The sequence below is a fragment of the Balaenoptera borealis genome, assembly GCF_965194805.1.
Source record: "Balaenoptera borealis genome assembly, chromosome: 17".
Taxonomy (NCBI): Eukaryota; Metazoa; Chordata; class Mammalia; order Artiodactyla; family Balaenopteridae; genus Balaenoptera; species Balaenoptera borealis.
This window is the reverse complement of record NC_138876.1, coordinates 17,617,199-17,628,669: the sequence shown is the minus strand read 5'-3', so window position 1 is coordinate 17,628,669 and position 11,471 is coordinate 17,617,199. Positions and strand designations below refer to the sequence as shown.

General features: G+C 35.2%; 1 long non-coding RNA gene across 7 annotated transcripts in view; it reads left to right on the top strand.

Moving 5' to 3' along the window:
• The window catches only part of LOC309615174, a 166,875-nt gene that overhangs the window by 93,956 nt on the left and 61,448 nt on the right, over positions 1-11,471 (top strand). The window lies entirely within an intron of this gene.

The following is an 11,471-nucleotide window of genomic DNA, read 5'->3' as shown; positions in this document are numbered from 1 at the left end:
GGGGGAACACAGACATTCGGCCCATAGCAAGTGCCCAGGGCAGTATCAAATACAGCACTGACATTTAGCATTTATTTATAGAAATGAACCAGAGAAGTTAACACGTTCAGTCCTCTCTCCCAAGTCTGTACTTCCTCCCACTTGCCTGCCAGAGGAGGATATTTATAGCTACATCCTAGTGAGTATAATCAATATCCTTTCCAACCACCATTCTCAGGCACATACTGAGTTCTAGCTTCACCCCAGGTTAGGCACCTCAATTCTACAGATCTGGGAAAATTCACAGTCCTGATAATACCCATCATCTGTACATTTGAAGATCAGAAAACAATTTATTCACTTTTAGCAAGCATAGAGGAAAAACAAAGCATTGAGATGATTCTGTAACAATGTGACATTCTATTTTTTATCTTGAAAATTGGTTGGGAAGGGTTGAACACATAATATAGTACACAGCAATTATATTTTATCATATTCTAGAACCAGATTTCACATACACTGTGGATGTTTGACAAGCTGATTCTATTAATTCCTCTAAGTTATCAAGACATATTCTCTTTGTTCGATATAATGGGAAGGCCCAGAAGCGTTACCCAGCAAAGGTCATGGCTGAAATACAGTTTCTACCAAAAATGGGATAGAGATTATGGGTCAGAAAATAAATTGAAATTACATTTGTAAACTAAGTAACTACCCCCCCACAACCCATTTGTCAATTGTGTCCTTTATGGTCACACTCACATTAATGAGAAAATCCACATTTTTTTTAAAGTCTAATTTAGATTTCCAAGGATATTATATTTCCTAAAAGTGTTCATTGTTGTATGCACAATGAAAATTAATGTACTGAGTTTTTAACTTCCATGAAAACAAGTTTAATATTTAAAGTTTAAGGAGAAGAACCATCATTATGCTTTTCTGCCTCAATCTGTGGAAAGAGAAATTGAGAACATTTTCTGCAAGTTTTAGAAAAGTCTTAATGGTAAAAGCCAATGAACCAACAGAATTCTATATTATTCTTGAAGTTATAATTGTGAGCAATGTATTCCTGGTTTAAGACAGAAGTAGTATCCAACCTTCAAAGTACAATGAGAAGAGAATCATTCCCCAAGAAATTGTTCACCTCAATCCATCTGTATTCTGCTATAAAATGTGGCAGAAGCAAATAAGAGTTTATTTACTGCTGCATAAAACTTTGGCTGAATAGGCAAGGAGAGGAAGTCTGCTTTCGATTTCAACCATCTGGAAATATTACAGCTCAAAGCTCAGATCTTCCAATTTTCTTGTAGGATAAGTAGTGTGTCTTCTCCTTAACTCAACACTCTGTAAGCCAGAGCAGAGGTCACAGAATGATGCTTGTTATAGGTAAATTTCCCCCACATAACTGTATCATGCCTCAAGAACTTTAAAATACTTGAGAAGAAAAATGTACTAATAATGACCTTTTTAAATATGAAATCCCCACACATTTTAAATTAGAAATTATTTGCAAGGTCATCATTGCTCTGTTTTGTAATCCCTTGTAAATGTAGAACGTAGCTCTTTTACATCTATTTACCCTCAAAAATATTTTTTTTCCTCTTCAAAATAAATAAAAATCACTTTTTCTAGAAAATATCTGGACTTCTAAAACCTCAGCTCTCCCCACTGGACAGTGTCCATCCTCAATCACTACCCAACCGAGTTTCAAACTCTCTTATTTGTCTTGTTTATTTTGTTTTAATTATTTTTTCTTCTATACTCTTAATATCTCCTTCTATCCATATTCTTTTCTCAACACGTTTCAATTTATTTATTTATTTATTTATTTTTGCTTAGAAAATATGAAAATTGTTATAAGATCCCAGAGCTCTTCGGGGAAAAGTCTCTTGGAAATAATAAACATAAATAACAATAAATACTTGGAAAGTTCCCAGGACAGATGAGGTCCTTTTGCTATTTCCAAGCAATAGACTGAAATAAAGTCAGGTTTCTTAATTTCTCCCTTTTACTGATCCTCAACCTATTCTGACCTTGGAGGAAAAAGACATTATATTTAAATCTCCATGCCATTTTAATCTTAAATTAACACAAAATTTTGCATTGAGAGTTGAGAAATGAATTTTACTCGAGATAATGGACAGAGCTCAGGCAATAACAATTTAAAAATAAATAGTAGCAAAAATGTTCAAGGTAAGATAATCATGTAAGTTACAACTCACCACAGTTAATTCAAAGAGGCAAATCTAATTCATATTGTCTTTACTTGTGATTAGGGGCAATATTACTTAAAATAAGAGGACTTTCATACAGTGCTTAACAATTCTGTTTATTATTTGATGATTTGAGGTTTTCATGATATTTGCTGTTCAGGGACATGGTCTTTTAAAAAAAAGTTTGCAGCTCTCACTCTTCCTCAGTAAAATAATTAGAAATGTGGCTTTCATGATGACAGATATAATACACTCTCAGTTTGTTTCTGTTGGGCACTTCTCTTATTTTTCAGTATGTTGATTACATTGAATCCTGGACACCATTTGTAGACCCTTAAAAGTTGAATGGAGTAGAGAATAGGCACCTGTGACAATAGCCCCAGGTGGGTGTCAAAGTGCTTAAATGACAGCAGCAGAGAGTGTGGTTCATTGGCAGGACCTTTAAAGAAGCTGTGTTCACTTGGATCTGGTTGTGCTTTTCTTGGAGTGGACCATTGGCTCTTATTTCCCTATTGCGAGAGGAAAAATCTAGAAAGAAGGCAGATAAACTGTAGGATGTTTTTAGTTGACATCAAGAAGTACATATTCCAAAATAAAATAGAGAAATGCATCTAGTTTTTAAAAATAAAAAAATAAAAGAAAATCCTTTAAAGGACATAGAAGTAAGGTAGTCCTCTGCAGAGAATCATAGTACAAAACTCAGGACTGTGCAAATTAAACACTTAGTCATGTAAAATTTGCCATGTTTTTCTATTTTGCAGTTTCACTCCAAAGCATGAATAGACACAGAACAGAAATACAAGCTGGTCCCAAAGGTGATAGAAGCTGTCAAAATAAGTGGGGGCGGGGGGGGGGGGAAGCTAAGAAAACAACGTGGATCTAGCGTAGTATGAGAAGAGTAAAAAGGCATGAGATAGCCACATCCTTCACATGAGAATTGGATTAGAGAACTTAAAAAATATTTCAAGCACCCTGAGGAATAAGGAGTTGCAAAATAATGGAGAAGGAAAGGAAATGGGGAGAACAAACAGAAGGGCAGCAACTGATCTGTGCGGTCCTGCGGATGAAGTCCAGATGAGGAGAACTGAGGCACCCCAGCTGATAGGCATCACCAACTACCAGAGATGTGAATGAAGTCATCTTGGGTCTCCCAGCCCAATCAATCCAGCTGCGATTTGGTTGCAACTGCCTGAGAGAGTCCAGGCAAACCCAGTAGAACCACCTTGCAAACCACAGAATTGTGGGGGAAAAAAATTGTTGTTCAAAAAATAGATCCACCTTTTTGAAGCCTGTACACCCTAAACAAGGGAGAGGCAAAATTTTTGATTTGAACCGTGTTATCCCATGCATAAGAAGAACACTGCTTTTTAAAAAATTACTATTGTTTTGAATCTGTAGTCAGTACTTTTGACGAAAACATCTATAAATTCCAAATAAGATAATTTGTCACCAAAAAATATTAATTTTGCATTCATCCAGAAAGCAAAGTGGATTGAATATCAGGAGTATACTAAGTTTCTTTTACAACAATTGCTTAAGCTATGGAAATTCCAAAGACTCTGATTTGGTAAGTAATTTAAAAACCAGGGCATAAAGGAATGTGTTTCTCCATGAATCCTGGTGAAATTTCTGAATATCTTAATGGAACTATCTCCAGGTTGTTAAAAGAACTAGTGTTATGAAATAATGAACAAATGCTTCCATGACAAATGCTGGGGAGATGGGACTATGTTATAACGTAAGATACCAGTTAGCCATACTTCCTTAGATGTATACAAATCAAGTGTATTCGAGAGATACATAAGTATGGGTTTCTTGCTGTTCATTTAAATTGTTGAGTCCTTTAAGTCAGCTTGAAGAATCATTATTTTCTTTGTGAAACGGAAATTATGGTTCTCATATTACACAAGACTTTTGCCATGACAACATAATGGTCACAGAAAGAAACAAATCCAATCTCAAGCTACTATACAAATATTTAACCTAGTGTTGCAGAACACTGACAGCTACAATGGACAACAGCAGCTGAAATGGTAGTGGGGGAGGGGAGGATTTTCAAGATGAAGACTGGAAGAGCAAGACTGGCCCCCAAAAACACAAATCAAGGTTTTTCACTGAATGACCATCAATAATCAGTTAGTTATACGAGTTCAAATATAAAGTATACCATTTTACCCTTTCCTCCACTGTTCTATTTTTTTCATCTTTAACATCCCTGCATCTTTTCCAGCAGCCCCTTCAGTACATTTAGTAGAATCCCTCTTTCTGTGTGTTGGTCACTGTAATGCCAGGTATGTAAAAGTAGGCCTTAAACAAACAAACAAAAACAAACAAGACCTCTATTCATTATTTTTTTCAAAATTACTCTGGACAAGCCTTACCTGAAGCACTGCAGTAAACAACTTCGATTCGAAAAAGTAAAATCACTCACAGTGGTCAATAGAAACCCTTGGATGCTGAACTTTTTTTCTAATATTGGACCAACTATGCAATTTGGCACCAGTAAACAGGACTTGTATTACCGACTTCCTTTAACAGAGTTGGCTATAAACTCTTCTCTAGCTGTTGCTGCCATCGAGGATTTGTCTGCATATTTGAGGAAGAGAGCCAGGAAAAACAGTTGTCTTTGCCCAAGAACATAAGTCTATCCAGTAGTGGAATAAGCCAAGGATATCTAAGTGAGCTTTGGGTTTTGCACTCAGCTTAAAAGTGATCCTTCCCTTGATCTTCTCAATGCATTTTCTTAAAGGTATTGAAAGCTGAACGTCTCTGAAGAAAGGTTTCTGCAAACAAAGCCAAGAGCACTCAAACCTCAAACCCATGTAAATGGGATCAGCCGTTTGCACTAAACCTCTTGTTCACTAGTAACCAGTCAGCTAACTCCACTCTCCCACACACCCCAGCATGTTCTGAGAATAATAATTATATCTCCGGAGGGTTAAATAAGTGACCGGAAATCACATAGCTAGTGACAGGACTAGCAGAGTGAGAATTAGAATCGATCCCAGAACCCAAGCCTGTGCCTCCTGGCCGTGCTCTTCCCTGTGTGCAGTACATCATTTCTAGTCTTTACAGCAAATTTAAAGAAGTGTGAGACAAATAACTACCCTGAATGAGCTTCATTCTCATTCAGGAAACACGATGAAAACACATATTGATTAAATAATAATAAAACATTAAAATAGTCCCAAAGGTCACACTGCACACAGAAGTGTCTTTAACATCAAAATTTCCCTGAAATTTCCAACTGTAGAAAATACTCAATGTGTGTTCTGGAGATGATCAGTTGAGCAGGTTAACTCCTAAATGCTATTTCACTTAGGGAGAGCAAAAAAGAGAAAAGAAATTTGGGATTGGACCAAAGAGAGCCTTGATACATCATCTGGGCTCAATATTTTCTGATCAGGTCATTCTGCTGCCTGGGGAAACACAGACTCTCCTTTGAACACACACTGTGTATTTTTCATTGTCTGTGTTTGGTCAAGGTTTTCCCTGCATTTTAGAGGGATGGTTACTAATTGAATAAATAGATGTTGAATTTTTCAAAGGCTAGGAAAGCATATACTCACTGATAAAAACATATATTTTAATCATGCTTCTGGGAGCTAGTGGCCCCAACACTTACTTTTTCCCCCAACTGGTGATTCATAGATAGAAAAAGTGACCAATTTTGCAATTTAGGTGGCTTAATATTTAGGTTAAAGAGAGATCCTTGGGTCCCTGGGTTATATCCAGAAGCCAACCTTGTGCATAATGTCACCATCTAGAGTAAGTAACTATTTGGTACTGAAGTTCCAAATACACACAACAATTAATATAACATTTTACTTTGAGGTTTATTAAACTAACACAGAAATGGTCATTTCCTTTTTAGAAGCCAATCCTTAAGTTCAGGAACTTTTAGTTTATAAACAGGGCTGCTGGGTCATGTAGTCATCCCTGGTCATGCTGAAGTCCTTTTGTAATTATTTTATCCATGTGTTTATTTCTTCACTTTTTTATACAACCTCAAGAATTTCAGATACAGATTAAGTAAGCCACAAATTGCTCTGACGTCCTCAAACTGCCCTCCCAAATTTGTAAAATAAAAATAACATTGAACATTTGGATGGAGAACAGACATAAGAAGAAGAAGCCTCTTTGTATCCATATTATTTAGAATTTTTTATCTTTCTTTTTTGTTAAAAATATGCACAATAGTATACTTTTCTGATGAGCAAAGGTCAGAATATGGAAATTAATTTTATACTACTCATTGTTACTTATTTTAGATATATAAATAAAAATTGTTGGACCCAGCTTATAAAAAGTATCACCAAAAGCTATGCATTTGGCCCACATTGTGTGGACCTTTCATAGAAACACTTTTACTGAATGTTTGATTTGTCTTTATTCTAGCAGTTACCAGTGAAAGAGACAATAAGACACAATGTTATTTAACTGGCTTTTGCTTGAACTCTTAAGGTGTTATCAAAATGGTATCTTTCAGGCCTTGATTCTACGGAAAGCTTTGTTTCTCCTGAAAGCAAATAAGAGTTTATTGAGATTGTGGGCTCCATAACTGATGTTGTTCACATCTTTGCCTTGGTCATTGGAAAATTCAGAATAAGTTGAATGAATATATTTAGTCAGGACCTAACAAAATATATTTATTTGCAATAATTTAACCCCTGGCTTCATTTGCTATTCTACCCTTTTATCCTGAAAAAGTTTTAGTTTTTTTTTAAACATGACATCTCCTACTGTTATGGACTTAATTATGTCTCCTCAAAATTCATATGTTGAAGTCCAACCACCAATGTGATTCTATTTGGAGATGGGGCCTTTAAAGAAGTAATTAAGTTTAAATGAGGTCGTAAGGGTCCCTAATCCCATAGGACTGGTGTCCTTATAAAAAGAGAAAGAGACACCAGAGACCTCTCTCTTTGTGCACAAAGACCAGGTGAGGACACAATGAGAAGGTGGGCCTCTGCAAACCAGGAAGAAATGTCTCACCAGAAACCAACTCTGCCAGCACTTTGATCTTGGACTTCCAGCCTCCAGAATTGTGAGAAGATACATTTCTGTTGTTCAATCCACCCAGTCTGTGGTATTCTGTCATGGCAGTTCAAACAAACTAATACACCTACCATAATCTTTTTGTTTGTTTGTTTTGGTTTGGTTTTTTTAGCAGTCAAACATTCAAGGTAGGAAAGAAAAATTGCACTATGTAAGCCATGTGTCCATCCCTTCTTGTCACCTTAGCGATATTGGTCTATTCTCTATCCTCACAGAGAGAGATTAATGTGGGTATGACATACTTCTGGGACATTTACCTGTACCATTCTATCTAATATTTGGAAGTTCTCTCTCCCTTTAACCACATCATCCTCTTTTATCTTTTGTGTGTGTCCAGAAAAGGGCAGATTCTAAGGAACTGTGCTTTTTAATTCAAATAATAAAATCTCAGTTCATGCTAACCCATTTTTGTGTCTTGTAAATGCTCTAGTCTTAGGTTTCAGTGGCTTTCTCCGCTATCCCTCCCTGGCCTAATGATAGCTGTTCCATAAGTGCCAGCGACGGACTCTGATTTTAGCGCTTTCAGGCTGCTGCTCTCTTACAGAAACAAGATGATATGAGAAGAACATGCACTTGGGGTGACATCTGGCATTTTATAGAGTACCTAAAATCAAACACATCTCACCACTTCCTTCTGAAACAGTATAAATCCTCCCAAACAATCCAAAGAACAAAAAAATTCATACACACTTTACTGTGAAAACTTTATTACTTATGAATGAGTAACTATGACCTTATTATGCCAAGAGAACATTTGTCCCTTCCCTGCCTTTAGTTACATTTTGAATTATAAAAATTTCTACATTGACTAATAATACATGACATCCCACCAAAATGCCATCTCTCTAATGAAGAGGCAACTCCACTGACCAAGAGAGATAAGAGATTTATAGTTTCTCTCACCACAATTATTGATATGAACTGAGTCATTTCTACCAAATAAAGATGGCAGAAAATTGCAAAATTGGTTTCCTAACACTGTGCAATCAACTTAGGACATTTATAACATATATTTTGCATCCAAAAGTAGCTTGCTATGTTAAGAGTGCTTGGTTGTTTGATCACCATTTGTCTTAGTTAGCTGCTATAACAAAATGCTATAGACTGGATGGCTTAAACAATAAGCATTAATTTTTGGAGGCTAGGAAGTCCAAGATCAAAGTGCCAACAGATTCAGGGTCTGGTGAAAGTCCTCTTCCTGGTTTGCAGATGGCCACCTTCTTGCTGTATCCTTGCATGGCAGAAAGAGACATCATTTCTCTCATGTCTCTTCTTATAAGGGCACTAATCCCATTCTTGAGACCTCTACCCTAATGACCTAATTACCTCCCAAAGGCTCTCCTTTCAAATACCATCATATTGGTGATTAGGGCTTTAACATATGAATTTTGAAGGAACACATTTACTCAGTCCCTAGCACCACTGCTTTGAGAACTAATGAGGTAAAAGCACTACTGTAGGAGATGTTTCCTTGAAGTTGAGAGAGAGCCATCATATACCCTGAACACTTTCAAATAGCTTTAGTTGTGTTGAAATGTTGGTCTTGCCTTTTTAAAAGAACATCTGAAACTCTCACAAAGTGACCTAAAAGGTCAAACTTTTGATCAGATGATAGGGTGAGAGCTTCTAGTGAGATATGTCCAAGAGTGTACTCAGTAGATGTTATTGTGACCAAGAGGTCTCAGAGAGCTCACAGCTGTCAACGGTTTCAAAGATTTCAAAGGCCACTCTTCCTACTGCTTTTAATCCTAGACTTTAAAGAGCCACAAAGTTGTCAAAATGAATACATTCTGGAGCTAACCCTTGAGCAGACACTCTCTTTGAGCTTACCAGTTATTCTTGAAAGATGTATGGCTGTTAAGAGCTAGAATATTGACTGTCTTTGGCTTTTGAACTTGAATAGGACAAAAATTTTCTATCAGACTCTTGAAACAAATATTGCTCTTGACTTAACTCAAGAAAATGAGACCCAAGACCCTCAATTTTTCCTTGCAGCTAAGATTCATTTCAATTTTACCTCTAGTTATTTTCAGTTTGAGTAGGAAAATCTCTAGGATAAAAAAATTTTTTTTTCTGATTCTATAAAATGAATACCCAATATATGTGTAAGTATACAATCATACATTTGTGTCTGTGTGCATGTGTTTAGGTACGTATGTGTATGTAGATATACCTATATATCTAAGATGAAAATTTGCATCTACTTGTTTTTAATTTTTTTCCTTTGGAAACTTAATTATTGTTTCTGTCCTTATTTCTCAAATATAATGCTTATACATTACAGAACTTAAAGGATATGAGTGTTTAGAGGACATTGTCTTCAGCCATGGTTTAATTCCTTGGCACTGACATTCTCTACTTTACTAAATCATTGGTTTGGGTATGGTGACCTATGTCAATTAAGAGTGGGTGAAGATTAGGAGTGGTGTGTGGAAGTAGGATACAGCTGACATTCATTTTCTTGTCTTTTAAGACCTAGATATATGGATCAGATTTGTGAAAATAATACGTCTAAGAGTGTCCTATTGATAGTGAAATAGCTGGTGATGAAAATGTGTTAATGAAGCATATATTTTAAGTTAATTCCAAATGTTTTTGATTGCTTCTTCATCAAGAAAAAGTATCTTCATCATGCAACCCAAACATACGTATATTTGTACTACTGAGAAAATATGTATATTATCAGACCTATGCAAAAAAAATAAATTTAAAAATCATTACATAAAGATAAAATAAAATTACATTAATAATTTTATTACATTTAATAATATTCCAAAAACAGTTTGTCTCATTAAAATATTATTAGCAATTGCGTTAGCCTGAGTAGTCCTTTCTCCCTTGTAGTAACAATGAGTCTTCATTGGCTTATCATAATAAGTTTATTTCTTATGCACATTAGAATACAGTGTGGGTACGCTTTTGTTGGTGATTTTCTCTCATGTAACTCCAGGCTGAGTCCATCTTGTAAGGCTGCAACATGTGGTCTCCACAATCACTTAATAAAAGGGATGTAAAATCTGATTGCACAAAATATTTTAAGGTCCAGGCACAGAAGTTAGTGCACAACTTTTCAACTTCCATTTCATTATCCAGAATTCAGTCAAATCACCCTGATCTTACAGCTAATGAGGCTGGGAAATGAAGTCTTTATACATGTCCAGGAAAAGAAAATGATGGAGTAAAAGCCTACCATTGTTTCTGTCATAATCTTTATTTTTGCTATTATTAATGCATTTGATTAAAGAGGGCAAGACAAATTATAAGCTTAATATTTTATAAAATATTGATTTAACACACTATATTACAGAAATTCAAAGACCTGCTTCTAAAGTTAATTTATTTCAAAACTGGCTATAAGGGCTGTGATTGCTGAAAAAGTTACTTTGTAAAGTTATGTAAATTTGAACGGGAGAAGAGAACTTGAAAAAGGTATTTTTGTGTTTTATGGACCTTACAACTCTTTGCCTGACAAAGGATTGTATTTAGTTTTTGACTACCATTCACTGGCAAATTTATGTAGGAAACAGGTGAGGTCCTGTGTTTTAATATTCATCCAATTTGATGTTAAAAAATAAAAATTAACTGTTATTCTTGTATACAGTGAATTTCCTAAATTTGCATCTGGATTTTACAATATTTTGGGTTCAGTGTTATTATATCTACTAAATATACTAAACAGAGTGATTAAGACTGAGGGCTATGAAGTTAGATTTTCTGGGTTTGAATACTGGCCCTGCTACTTAATATGTACACAGCTTTGAAAATTTATTTCATGTCCTTAAGATTCAATTTTATATGACCCAAATTTATTTGATGATTAAATAAGATAATACACAAGCCTGAGTACAATAACTGACAGATAATGTGTGTCCAATATGTTAGTTTTGTTATAATTATTACTCATATATCTATGACTACTTCTACTGAATAGTTAAGGATATATCATATATATATACATATATATGTGTATAAAAAACTATTTTTTGCAAAATTTATTCTATTTAAAAATGTTTAAGTTTCTTGATTCTTTCTTAGGCCATTCATGCTGAAATCTTCTGTCTAACCTCCATCATGTCCATGTTCCTCTTATGCTATATATATCTAAGGGTAGGAGTATGGATGTCAGAATGTGAGTTTTACTGAAGCTCTTAGAAGGGTTTGCTAAGCCCCTGGGGCATTTTATTTTTAAGCACTATTGTTAATTTATATATGTATATATTT